At 39.4% G+C, this 14,826-nt stretch overlaps 1 long non-coding RNA gene across 2 annotated transcripts in view; it reads left to right on the top strand.

The window, feature by feature from the left end:
• Positions 1-12,538, top strand: part of LOC124554021 — a 38,681-nt gene extending 26,143 nt beyond the window's left edge. For both annotated transcript variants that reach the window (XR_006968211.1, XR_006968210.1), the window contains exon 5: positions 11,325-12,538. This is a non-coding gene — a long non-coding RNA (uncharacterized LOC124554021). The remainder of the gene's footprint in view (positions 1-11,324) is intronic.
• The last annotated feature ends 2,288 nt before the right edge of the window (positions 12,539-14,826 follow it).

Genomic DNA, 14,826 nt, shown 5'->3' with positions numbered 1-14,826 from the left:
TGCCGTAAATGCTGTCGCGGGCTTTAGTATTGGAGGTAATTTGACATTCTGACATCACCCACAGGAAAACAGCTGCCTCCTACCCACATACAGGTTGCCCATTATTGAACTGTATGAAATAACATCATTATAACTTCTGAGCGGTGTGCGTTAGGATGTTCAAACTGCACGGTTGGCCGTGGGGCACGATGGGAATTAGTATGCTTTATCGACGAAGCCCACCTTCATTTGGATGGCTTCGTCGATAAGCATTAAGGACATATGGGGGACTGAGAATCCACATTTTGCGATTAAGAAACATCTTCACCTTCATCGGGTGACTGTGTAGTGTGCAGTATTCAGTCACGGAATAATTGGTGCGATTATCCCCACCTGTGCCTGGCTACCCCTCCCCTGGCAGACACACAAATGGGAACACCTTGCTCTAGAGTATATAACCACCAGAGGTCACGTAGTTTGGATTATGAACAAAGAAATAGTAATTTATTTTTAAAATGCTAGCAGTTGCTGTCATGTGACGTCATAATGTTAGAAATAGCAAATCTCATTCTGACACGAGTTGGAGCCAAATATTGTGCCCTCGTTGCTAATGATAAATGGCTGGGAGGTGGCCAAATGGATCTGTCGCCGTAGGAATCTGGACACTTGAGCACGAGATTGAGACCAGTGGGCTTTAAATACCTATGTTGTACTCGACTTGTGGGTGAAGAAATGCCACACTTGCGACTACTTGTGGCAGCTCTAGCCAGCTATAAGCAGAGGCCTGACATACGTTGAGTGTTTTCTGGTACAACTAGCTGTCATCATCTCAGTGTTATGTTTGGCACCAACTAGTGGCACAGGACTAATCTCGAATTAATAGAAGGTGCCGAGGTGGCTGCCACTTATAACACTGTACTGGCAGACTCGGAGGTTCTTCATTGGTCACGTCATCCAATTAGTGGCGATGTTCGAAGCACTGCTCACAGGTCCGCAGGAATCAAGGCGCCGGCTTGTGCAGCATCGATATGCTACAATACTACAAATCTTCCAAAACCCGAAGTGCCGTGAAGTGGAAACAGAAATAAACTGCTAAAATTTGGTACAGTTGTGCTTATTTTTACAGAGACAACAAATCTGAGATGAGAGAGCACAGATGACGTGACGTAAAATGACCTGCAATTCTGATCACATATTTTGTTCATACTTTGACTGATAAACATTGCTGTGGTATCTAGTGAAATCCTTGTTGGGGGACTACAAATAGTGCATCCACCAGATTGCCTCAATCTGTGACTTTCAGGGTACTGTGTGAGGATAGCATACGTCGGATTTCACACGATCTACGTTTTCGGGACTGGTGCCTGTTGTCATGGAGGAGGTCATTCTGTTAGAGATACCTCCTTATTCGTGGTCACTGCACAATAAAATGAAGCAGCTGACCTATCAGTACCAGAGACTGCCTCAAGACTACAGCCATTGCTTCTGTCTACTCTTCAAACAGTTCCTTGCACCAGGCTATTTCTTTCTTTACTGTACCACTTCTGCTGCTTATTATGAGGGTCACTCCAAAAGAAATGCACACAATTTTTGTAAAAATTCAGTTTTCATTCTGCATGTGTGAAAGTTTTACAGTGTGCAGATACATCCTTCCAACTTGTTTTCAAACTTAGTTCAACCTGTTCCCGTGAGTGGTGCCGTCACAGCATGTCTTCAAAATGGCTGCTACACTTGACGTTCGTCAGAAACAACATGCTGTCATAGAATTCCTGTGCTGTGAAAACGAGACAGTGGGAAACATCCACAAGAGGTTGAAAAAGTGTACGGAGATGCTGCTGTCGATCGCAGTACAGTTAGTCGGTGGGCAAGCAGGTTACGTGATGAAAGTGGGCACGGCAATATTGAGGATTGTCCTCGCAGCGGCAGGCCTGGTACTGCACACATTCCAGACAATGTGCAGAGAGTTAATGAATTGGTGACTGCTGACGGACGCATCACAGTGAACAAATTGTAGCGCTACATTGGGATAGGGGAAGGAAGTGTTTGCAGAATACTGAAAGTGTTGGTGTTAAAAAAGGTTTGGGCCAGGTGGTTTCCCAGGATGTTGATGGTGGCTCACAAAGAAACAAGGAAAATGGTATGTGGCGAACTTTTGGAACAGTACGAGAATGGTGGAGATGAATTTCTTGGAAGAATTGTGAGAGGTGATGAAACATGGCTCCATCATTTTTCACCAGAGACGAAGAGGCAATCAGTGGAGTGGCATCATGCAAATTCATCCAAGAAAAAAAAAATTCAAAACCACACCTTCTGCTGGAAAAGTTATGGCCACAGTGTTTTTCGATTCCGAAGGACTCTCGCTTGTGGACATTGTGCCAAGTGGAACCACCATAAATTCTTATGCATATGTGACGACACTGAAGGAACTTAAAGCTCGACCGAGTTGTGTTCGACCACATCGGCAAAAGCAGGATGTTTGCTGTTGCACGACAATGCACTGCCACATGTCAGTCAAAAAACCGTGGCAGCGATCACAAAACTCAGACGGACAACAGTGAAACACCCGCCTTACAGTCCTGTCCTGGCTTCGTGTGACTGTCATCTCTTTTGGAAACTGAAATACTTTCTTCGTGGAACAAGGTTTGAAGATGATGACTCCATTGTGCATGCTGCCAAACAGTGGCTCCAACAGGTTGGTCCAGAATTTTACCGTGCGGGTATCCAGGCACCGGTTCCAAAATGGCGTAAGGCAATTGAGAGGGTTGGAAATTATGTGGAGAAATGGAAATATTGTTCCTAAAGGATGTATCTACATACTGTAAAACTTTCAAACTTGTAGAGTAAAATATGGATTTAAAAAAAAATAGTATGCATTTTTTTTGGAGTGACCCTCGTATATTGGCAATTTTGGTGGTAATGAAAATTGTGAAAATGTAGAAACAATTGGCTACTTACAGAGTGGTTTGTAAGATAGTAAATAATACGTGTCAGGTGGAGCTCACAGTTTTCATACTGGGGAAGGCCGCAACATTTACCAGTCAAACTGACAGGGACCTCAGGATATTCTACAGATCGGTCTGTTACAACAACCAAGATTTCAGAGGGGAGAGGGGAGGAGATATCACACTTTTGCCAAAAGTTTACATACTGTGTGCCCTGTCTGTTCATAATCAACAATTAAATAAAATCAAAATCTAAGTCCAAGAGGTAGTCTATATTTATCTGCTGACTTTAAAGAGTTCTTTAATGCAGTGTATGTTAGGTTTGCTGCATGCTTTGTTTTTCACGTTTTCAATTCAAAATGTGAGATGTATAATGTTTTGTGGGTGTTCCATCCACAGCCTTTAAGAATTCGTGATATTTTTCTGTGATATCGTGGAACCTGTGTGGTGATTGTCTGACAGAAGCAAACCGAGCAACTGCCACATTTGCGAAGTTAGCATAGTGTATTTGTTGGTTTTTGTATTTATATTTGTTATTATAAAACTGTGTGGTTAAAGTTATACACTTCATTAAAGATATCTACAAAAAGGCGTGTTTTTTTTCACAGTATGTTGTGGTAAAGTGTCGGAAAATGTGAAGTTGTTCGAAAAATGTATTACCACCCATTTTCAAGCTTTTCATTTTGTAGGAATTGCATCTTATCACGTATTAATGCACAATTTGCTTACCTAAATTCATTTACTTGTTGATGAAATCGGCTTGTCTTCCCTTCTGTACTGCAAAATGGTCTGTGATCTTTTCATTAAGATTTACAGGAATCAGTAGTTCTTTCTCAAGCTCACATTCCAAATTTTTGTCTAATAAATTACTTCAGAGTGGACTAATTATGACATAAAGTCTGTGGATGTTGGTCTGCAAACCCTGTGCAATATGGCTCCAGCTGTCTGACTGACTTACGTATGGCCTCTGAATCTAAATATAGTGATTGTGGAAATGGGTTGTTTTTCCTCTTAAAACAAGTTCTACTAGACATTCTTCTGTAACAGAAACAATCTTTTTTGAATTTCATTCCACTGCTAAATATTATTTTTAAAAGCTTTTGGTGAAAGTCATAATAGCTATACCAATAGAAGTATTTTAGCTTCAATAAAAATATGCCATCTATTAATACTCTAATAGAATATTTGACTGTTTTCGGGAATCTGTCTTAAATTATTAATTACGTCGTGTTATGCTCCGGACATGCTTTTTTCCCCTTTCGCATTTCAGTATCATTTTATAAAAACAGAAGTGAAATTCAAATCATTTGAAAGCCTATTATGCCTGCGACATCACTGACTAGCTCGCTGCTGCTGTCATAATATTAATCTGAGATACCTTGTTTTGGAATTTGTTTTGGAAAATTGGTAATAAATGATGTGTAATACCATACTGTATGAATGTGTGTATAAAAACTCCTGAGTGTTTCGGTGAATGAGAAATGTTTGTAAAATGTGGAAGCTCTGTATTGGCAAATTGCCACCATCTTGACACCCATGTTCACTAACTTATACAAATGTGTCACACTGTGAAGTTAACATTAATTTACCTCTGAGATATACTTTCCCACTGTTACAAGGAAGGAAAGTATCATTCAACTAATTAAACTCTTAGTGAAAATTGTCGTTTCACCCAGCTCCAGATAAATTATTCGGCAGCTCAGTTGTTAGAGCAGTAGACTATCGACTTTAAGATGATGATGCCCATAAAATGCTGATTCGGCTCAATCCTGAAAGAATACTTTAACGTATACGCGTAATACTACTCGACAGGCCTCTCATATGAAAACCAAATCGCACTTAAAAAAACTTCACAACAATCAGAGGCATAATATTATTTCCTTGCTGTTCATGTGCACTTACATTTGCAATTACTGTTCACACATCTAGGGACTGATGACCTCGTAGTTTGGTCCCTTCTCCCGCCTTTAAACCAACCAACCAACATCACATTCAAAAAGATATTTTCTTCTTAATATGATCACACACTTTTTACTTTATTAGAAATGATGATTTTTTTTTTAAATCTTCATGCTGTCCAGTCATGATCCTTACTGTTTAAACTCCAGAAGTTTCATCGTCTTACATAAAGATGAAGTAAGTCTGTTTCAAACACTGACATTAGTTTACACTCGCAAACATCACAGCCCTTATGTTTTTGTTATCTGCATGTTGTACTGCTTTATCTCTCCCCGTGTAACTCATAGTCCTACACCTCGCACTGTGGACGTATGTTGACATCTTCACTGCTAGCAATGCTTCCCAAAAAAGTGAATTGTTTGCTCAGAAAGTAAATGATTTCATCCTCTGTTGTCTGTTTCTCAGACTAAGACCAATATGAAGCTATAAATAATACATCTCACTATTGAAACAACTGCCACACTCAGTTCTCGTTTTGTATTTCACGTAAAACCTCTAAAAAAGGACTCTTCCAGGATTCGCTAATGTGATACCGTCATTCACAGTCAGAAGCGCTATCCATTGTGCCACTGTGGGACTGATCAGAGCTAACACTCTACTAAGTTGTCTTCTATAATGGAAATCAGTACTAAGATTTGTCATCAATTATTTTATTGTGTCTTGGGTTGTAGCTCATGACTGATAGCTGACAATCTGGTTATAATATACAGACCTATTTGTGAAAGTGAATATCTTAACAGAGACTGTTACGCCAGTTTAAGTAAAAATGTCTGTTAGATTTCAGTTTTGACTGCACTTGGTCACCACAGTCAAGATTAGGCATTTTTTGTATAAGTTTATTAATAGCGCATAACAATGTTTCATTCTGACAGTGTGTTAATTCTGTAAATATTAGCTGCTCCAGTCTACCACATTGTATTAACCTATTTCAACAATCTCCTGACAAATGGTCGGGATAGTAAGTATTATATTCAAATGTTTGATGTTTTTATGTTATACTTTCTGACATGTTCTACACCCATGAAAATCATCTCATTTTTTGGGTCGATGGAACAAAAACTGAATCCAATCTAATCTAATTCCTTAGTGGTGAGTGAGTTTAATGATGTTGCAGGAATCAGGGTTCCTAATTGCACATATCACCACTCTAAATAAATGGAGCATAAACGCGTCAACTTTTGCAATGTTTCCACTGCCAGTGTTCACAAAATTGCTTTCTATTGTTACTTAAAATATTGTAATTGTGTTTTCCATTGCTAAATAGCTAAACTGTTGGCAGAAAAAGTACATAAAAACCTTGTAACTTTGTCAAACAGTCTAGAACACACATATAGCTTTGCCTTAAGGCCAGTCCACACGCAACGATCTGTCTGCGCACATCACATCTGCGCAGACAGATTGTTGCGTGTGGACAGAAGATTTGCACCAACCTGAGGTGTGTGCAAACCGGGGGAAGTTGGAGTTGGAGGTTTGAGCGAAACCTCTCAAATCTGTGGGTTCAAACCACATCTGCGCAGACAACTTGGAGCGTGTGGACAGGAGATCGCCGCAAATCTGGCGCGAAACAGCTGTTTGCTCAGTCTAGTGTTTGTATTTGTGCACATAGTGCATTAAAATGGCTGATACTCGTCAGTGTTCTCGAGAGTTTGTGAGTGAATTGATTGAAATATATAGAAACCACCCATGTTTCTGGAAGATTAAAAGTAAAGAATATAGTGACTGAGACAAAAAGACAGCGCCATACAATGCTCCAATTAAAAAATTGCGGGCTGTTGACGCCTCGGCAAACAGAGAAACAGTAATAAAAAAAAATTTCGTGGCGAACTGTTTACGAAAAGAGTTATCCAAAGTTTAGAAATCTAGAAGATCTGGTGTAGGAGTAGATCAAGTAAACCAGCCAACGTTATAGTATTTTGATCTGCTTGGCTTTCTTAAGGTTCGCCCTGCAAATCTCGCAGTAAATTTACTTGAGAAAACTGCTTTCGCTTTAGTAGCCACTGTCTACACCATTTTGACCGCTTTCTCCGTTTCCTGCGGTTGGTCTGAATGTTTTTTGTAACACAAGTTGCGAACACAGACCACAACAGAACTTCCTCCATTTCTATATTTCAAAATAATTGAATTAAATTTTTGACGTTTACGGGGAGCGTAGTCGCTTGCCACTGATTTCTTTTCTACACCGACAGATGGTGGGCGAGTACTAGATAGGGGTTTGTGTCATGTGAACACACCACATTTGCAGCGATGTTTTGCATGTACAGACATCTGCGCCGATGTCTGCGCAGACAGATCGTTGCATGTGGACCGGGCTTTACTCCCAGTCAATGACATCACCAGATCTTCAGCCAGTAACGGAGCATTTTCGGTCACCTGACCAAATGTTAATATTTAATGATTTTTATGCTTTTTACATAAAAGTAACAGATATTTTGTGAACATATTAACTGTAAATGCTATCTGAATATTATAATCAGCCAGAATAACATCAATCCAAACCCTAATTTTAACACAGGAAAATTACCCATCGAATTTTAAACTGATGCATTAAACATAACACTGTTTAAGTACATATGTTCTATGTTACATACAAAGAAAAGTTGTATGGAGTTACACTTTTAGGAATCTCCCGTGAAAGTTGTAGAACTTTGATGAAATATGATAAAAATTTTTGTGTATGCAAATGGAAACGATAACACACATTTCTGTGTGATTAAAGAGAGTCCACTGCAGTATTTGGATTTGACTATTGGTGACTGCACCAGTTTAAACTGACGTGCTTATCACTCAAATTTGTAATAAGCACTGAGCCACACAATATTTATTATTTAATCATCTACAAATCTTGTAATAAAATTTTGTTTTGTATGTACAGGGTGGATCACAACTAATAGCAAAAGCTCACTCATGTGACAGTATATGATAACAGTCCAGAATATGTGGGTCCGCCACAAGTCTTTGGTGACATACTTGCGAATGTGTGGTTACAGTCCACCATGGACTTCAGTATAAAGTATTGTCCCAGTTAGTATTTATGTAAACTATTCTGTGGTGTCCCCTTTTAATTGGGCTCAAATTGAAATGAAGACTGTATTTGCCACTGAAGTCAGTGGAGGTTTGCTACCACACATTTACGATCACAAATATGTCATTTCAGACCCTTGTTTACTGGCTTATTTTTGCTTCTGTTATCATATGCTTTCACATTGTCACTGATTACAGTACACCCTATATACAAATTTTGCACGCAGGTGCCTCTGGCACACCTCTCGCCTCGGTGCCTTGAGTAGCCGCTCGTGTCACTTGGGCATTAAACCACCCTCCTCCAGATTTCTCTATGCATTATAGTTTTCAGCTGTGAGCACCTGTGTTGCTCCTGCATCTTTTCTGATACCATCTGCCGTTAGAGATGAGCCACTTGGGAGAAAATTGGGCGTAGGAAACTGGCCGTTTATACAGTTTTGTAAAGCATTACTGGCACATTTGTAATTGATGTATTTTCAAGAGTAATGCATAATGAAAAAGGGCCAAGTTCCAAAATTCATTTTTCATATTTACTTTAAAATTCTTTGATAGATTTCTAATTTTAAGATGCTCATGACCGAAAGTATAACTACCCTCCGATGAAAAAAATGAGAGGTGAGTTTTTGACCGGTTTCTTTCTCTCGAGCTTCCAAAATTTCTCGGTCATTTGACAGATGTGACGTATTTGTAACAGAATCGCAGCAAACTGAGAAACCTAGTGGGTACAAGCACAAAATTATGACAGTGTGATTGTATTGGCTCAGTCTTAGCCTTATCAGCTAAAATCAGGTCTGCAATGTGATGAGTTCAGAGATCCATTCATGACAGCAGCTGTTATGTTTGCTGCTGTTTCTTTTGAAATAATTCTAGAAATTGACAATGGAAGGCGGCAGAGCTCGAGTGGCAGGTCGCGAGACATCCGTACGTTGTTCTCGTACAGGATGAGTTCACTTTTCGAGTGATAGGTAGTTCACTTCTCTAGAAAATCATGGCCTGACCTATACACAGGTACAGTCTTTTTTAGCACAAACTTTCAGCCTGAGCTATGCCGACATGGTCTCCAAAGTGTTAAAAAGACCTGAAGTCGGAACAAGTATTATGTAATGATTGTCAACCTTTCCTTTCAGACTCATTGTAATTTTTATTTAAAACCCTATTTTATTTACTAAAGGCATTAGAGGCAATTTTTTGTTAAGTGTTCCTTTTTTCTTTTTTTTCTGCTGAAGTTGTCTTGTAAGTGCCCTAAATACAAAATCTACCCAATGCTAGTGTGACTTTTTTAGCTCTCCATGTTGTAGTTGTGGTCTTCAGTCCAAAGACTGGTTTTAAGCAGCTCTCCATGCTGTCTATCCTGTACAAGCCTCTTCATCTCCAAATAACTACTAAAATCTACATCAATTTCAATCTGATTACTGTACTCATCCCTTCATCTCCCATTACTGTGTTGAACTCCCACACTTCACTCCACTACAAAATTAAATGTCTCAGGTCTGCCCTATCAATTGACCCCTTCTTTTAGTTAAGCGATGGCATAAGCTTTTCTTCTCCTCAGTTCTCTTCATTACCTCCTCATTAGTTACATGATCTACCCATCTAATCTTCAGAATTCTTCTGTAACACAACATTCCAAAAGTTTCTGTTCTTTTCGTGTGTGAACTGCTTATCATCCACACTTCATTTCGGAACGAGGCTACACTGCAGGCAAATACTTTTAGAAAAAACTTCCTAGCAGTTAAATTTGTATTACATGTTAACAAGTTTCCTCCCCACCCCAGAAATGATTTCTTGCTATAGCCTTTCTGCATTTTATATCCTCACTACTTCAGCCATCGATGGTTATTTTGCTGCCCAACTAGCAAAACTTGTCCACTACTTTTAGTATCTCATGCCCTAAACATAGCCACATTAACTAGATTACATTCCAGTACTCTTTGTTTTACTTTTGTTGGTGTTCATCATATCTCTTTCCAAGGTGCTGTCATTTATTTCACCTGCTCTTTCAACTCCTCTTCCATCTCACAGAATTGCAATGTCATCATCAGTCTTCAGAATTTTTATTTCTTCTCCCTGAAGTTTAATTCCGTTTCCAGATTTCTCCTGGGTTTCCTTTGCTACTTGTAAAATATACATAATGTAAAAAATGAGAACAAGCTGCAAACCCGTCTTGCTCCCTTTAACATCCTTCAACTCTTATATTTGCTGTCTGACTTCTGTAAAAGTTGTAAATAACCATTTGTTTCCTGTATTTCATCCCTTTGTATATAAGCTGTTAGACACTACTGCTTGTGTGTATTAACTGCTATGACAGATCATTCTTCGGTGTCTCTGTGTGTTTAGTTGTAGTCAAATTTTGTGCTTTGAGATTGTCACTTCATTACCCTCTTGACAACTGGACAAGTTGATATGTGATCTGCTCTCCAGGAAACTTTGTCCACACTCAATGTTTCCTGTTCCTACCAATTATGTACATATGCTGACAAACCCTCCTTCAGCCTTTTGCCACTTAGTCATTGTATAGAGAATTGAACGGAGTACCTTATTTGTGTTTGTTAGAAAAGACATAAATAATACAAGCTGCTGCTCCTCTTGAGAAAAATGGGGTGTGAGAACAATTCGTAAATTGTACAGTGACTGGCACTATTCTTGTCTTGATTAGGTAGCTTGCAGCACCGGTTATTATTGAAATGGGGTCTAAACTGTAAGAGGAAGTGATCATAGCTATACTGATTTTTTCTGTTCTCTCCACATCCACACTTGTTCTCTGTGATGGAACCAACAAGCGTTTCTAGCGAAGGAAATGAATTAGCAGAGTCCTTGGGGAGAAACTATTCATCATTAGCCTGGCTGTGTGGAAACTGACGATGATTGTTCAGGAATTTGAAATCTAATATGGCGGATTACGCCGTGTTGTCACTGTCTCAACTCGTTTGTGATGTGATTTCTACAGTACAGTAAGGCTTTCGTGTGAGGTGTAATGAAGCCAGGGGAATTGTGAAACGGAAACATACGAATGTGGTCTTTGTCATGATGGTACTCACCCGAGATAATGGTGCATGGGATTGTCCATAAAGAGCTTATACGTTGGACTGTTGCACGTTGATCGTCACAGAACACAAAATGTGGTTCAAAAATTTACTGTATTTTCTGGTAACACTACGTGGAGCATCCTTCTGATGTTTTTTTACTCTACCTTTTTAAAGCATTTGAAACAACCCTTTGGAGCAAGCCTAGTTGTAATGCTGGCCTTTGTGCCAAGATGGTCTTAATGTTGTTTCTGCTTAATGTACTTCTTGATGATAGTTTATTCTCATACCATAAGGCACAAGTGTGGGGGAGTTGGTCATGATTTTTAATGATGTACCTAGTTAAAAGTAAAACTTTCGTGGTTTTCACTTCTTAAGTAATGTTCATTTGATCTTACAGATTGAGAAGTGGCAGCAGTGTCCACCACGTCTTTCCGTACGGCACAAATACCTTATCGTGCGGACCTGTCACAGCTTGCAGTCGTCTTGAGGTTACCGGGAGGCGAAGATGCAGTACACGGCGAACAGGAGGCACCCTTTGATAAGTTACTAGTCAAAGATTTGCATTCGTGCAGTTCTTCTTATTGTAATGCACAATTTCAGATAAAAAAAATTGTGGTTTTTGAAAAATTTGCAGAATATTTGTGTGAACTTGGTAGATTATGTTTGAGGAAATGCTGATATCGATTCAGCTGAGGCAGTAAATGTAGGGAACATGGCTGTAAGGTTCTACTTTTATGTTGTCATCTGTGTTTTTAGAAGCTATAGAAGAAATATTGAGATTTCCAATACAAATTAGCTTTCAGTGGCGCAAGAGGTGTTTAACAAAATAGTCACCTTGTGTTGGTTGCTTGCTGCACTATTGTAAAAACAGATTTATTGGGCTTTTTAGAGTGTAAGTGTTTGTAAATGGACAGGCCTGAAGAAATTTTAACATGCCCGCTGGAAAGGCTTACCATTGCAGTTCCCATTAGCAGTGTGCAAAGTGTACATTCTCTGTGCTTGCTGAGGATCCGAGCCAGAGTTTCATTGTACACAGTGGAATTTTTTAATCCCAATATGTTGCACTTCTGGCTTGTTCCCTTGCGAGGAACGTCATAACCCTTTGACACTGAAACACAAATTCTGAACTTAGGGGGAATGTGCGCATCAATTGTTTGGCAAATAACACACTTTTAAATGAGTTCAGGAAACCTGTGTAATTTCTTATATCCCATGCTTTTTTGCTACTGATAACCAAGATCTTATTCTTGTACATACCAGATTGTGCAACTCAGCACTCTCAGCTGTAATGAAGGTTTCAGAAAGAGAGGATATGTCCATGCGACTGAGAGTGGCAGGAGATATCTGTTTCTTGCTCTGTTGGATATGTTCTATTTCTGTGTCCTTCTTGAACATGGATATAAAACTGTTAAATGGGTTAAAGAATAACGTAGTCCACCCCAGTCTATTCTGAGACTGTGTTTACTTTAGCAAATCTGTTAGAAAAATGTGAGGATGTCTCTCCTTGTGTCTGCTTAGCTTCACAGATCCCAGGAGAAGACAAATAACACCTGCCTCTCACTCTTTTCACATATTTCAAGGCGACTATGTGATAGTGGCAGAAATAAAGTTGTGCATAATCGATGATAAAGAAAACATGATGAGAAAAATAGTTGAAATCAGTACTTAAAACCACAAAATTAAATGGAAATATTTATGCCACATACAGAGAAGGTGTGCTACATTACACGATTCCATTTCTGAGAATGATACTGCCAGGTTCTCTGGTCATATGACAAATACATTCGCTGACATCTCTCTTTCCGAGCATTAATCCCGACTTGCAGAGTCTGCTGTTTTGCTACATCTCCTCCATTTATCCCTGTTGTTGACATCTTCTGGTCTTAAACCGACAACATGCACGTCTCACCTGACATTGTCAGTCCATCGGTCTACCTCGTGGTCTTGTTCCTCCTAGGTTTATGTGGAGCACTGTTTTTGCAACTGAAGTCTTATATACTTTTGTCTTTAGATACTGAGGCATCTTCTTATCGCAGAGGACTCCAGTGACCTGTCTCCTCTTGATCCAAGCTGCATTCACCCTCATCTGAGTATCGAGAGTTGGGTCACAGCCTCAGGTGACGACAGACCCTAGATACGTAAAATGCGTGGTCTTCTGCAGGTCGTCTTTGCCGAAACTTACGGTGCCTCTGGTTTGAGAGCTGCATTCTAGCTACTCTGTCTTTTAGACATTGAGGTGCAGTCCATTTTCAGCAAGTCTGTCCTTCCACGTTTGAGCCTGGTGCAAGAGTTCAGGGCGGGCTAGGTCGGCAAGCACCACATCATCTTCATAAAGAAGGAACCAGGGATGTGAAGTCTGTATGTCAGCTGTTGCCATATCCATGCAAAACACGAATAGCAGTGGTGCCAGGGCAAAACCCTGATGAACACACACAGTGATACCAAAGGGAGGAGAAATTCCAACAGGACTCCGAACAACACTAGTATAATTATGGTACAAAATTTGCACCCAGCTTATATACTCTTCAGGGACGCCATGGCAGTGAAGAGCTCGCCAAAGAAGATCGTGTGGGATGCGATTGAAAGCCTTTTCTAGGTATAGAAATGCCATGTGTACACCCTTCTGTCTGTGTTTTTTCCATCAAAAGGCGTGTGGCACGTAGGGTATTGATGGTGCTGCATCCATTAACAGATACACACTAGTTCGGTGTTACAGAGACAATACTTCTGAGTTTGTTATCAAGTATCCGTTCAAAGATCTTTAACCCTTTTAGGGCCAGATGTTTTCTCAAAAGATCATGTTAAAAGTGCCATGCGATTTTACAGTAAAATGAAGACCTGTGCCATACTTGAAATAAAATCTAAACCATTACATAAAGGAATGTATTTTTTTTATTTTTAGGGAATGCTGCTGGCTGCAGTAATACGTGCAGTACACCTTGTCAAAGAACAAATTTTCAGAGAAAAAAATTATTTTCATTATGGGGTTTATCGAAAAAAATTAAAACTTTGATTCCAGTTTACTCTGAGACCCATCAAATGATGATATACTAAAAAACTTCAGGTATATATGGAATCTCTTTAGTTTCCTTAACAAAAACATCATACAGGAATACAAAATTTTTTATTACACTAGGGAAAAAATCAAAAAGAGCATAACATTCAAAAATATTCTTTTGCTCCGAATGTGTTCTCAGTTCTTCAGGCATAAATCACTGACAAATGTGAGGTTGCAGCTATGACAACTACTTGCACACATGCTGACCAACATGTGAAGGATGCAGTCCTTTCTTGCAACAAACACATACTGTTCGTGAACGCCAATTCTTATCCTTCGTAGAACAAACACTGCAGTAGTGCTCCTTCCTCCCTGGAAGAGTCTCTACACCATATACTGTTGGAGCGGGTACATTTATATCAGTTGCACTTGGGGTTGCAGCCCTTGCCTGAAACCACTGTTGAGAAAGTTTGCAAATGACTATGCTGTTATTCAGCCGTGTCAGTGGTTTGTCACTGGGGTTTAGGCTTTCCTTATACAAAACATATGCATTCAGCAACATCCTGGCAATTATGCTGAACACTGCCTTCTTCCACATCTTGACAGTCTTCCTCTCATCTAAATATCAGTATGCTATTGTATCAGATGAGTCAATGCCACCCATATTATTATTATTATTATTATTATTATTATTATTATTATCATCGTTTATTCCCCATGAAGGAGAGCGTTAAAACACAATCAATATTCACAATGACAATATGGTACATAAATTGGTACATTTCAATTTCATGGCACTTTTTTCTGTCTCTTTCTTTTCTCTTCCCAAAAACCTCTCACAAATTCACTGTGTTTCTTCTTCCTCTCTTCTGTCCACTTCTTTCCCGATTTCTTCTCTTTT

Source organism: Schistocerca americana, chromosome 11 (genome assembly GCF_021461395.2).
Source record: "Schistocerca americana isolate TAMUIC-IGC-003095 chromosome 11, iqSchAmer2.1, whole genome shotgun sequence".
Taxonomy (NCBI): domain Eukaryota; kingdom Metazoa; phylum Arthropoda; class Insecta; order Orthoptera; family Acrididae; genus Schistocerca; species Schistocerca americana.
Note: the sequence above shows the minus strand (reverse complement) of the source record. Positions and strands in the feature narration are given on the sequence as shown.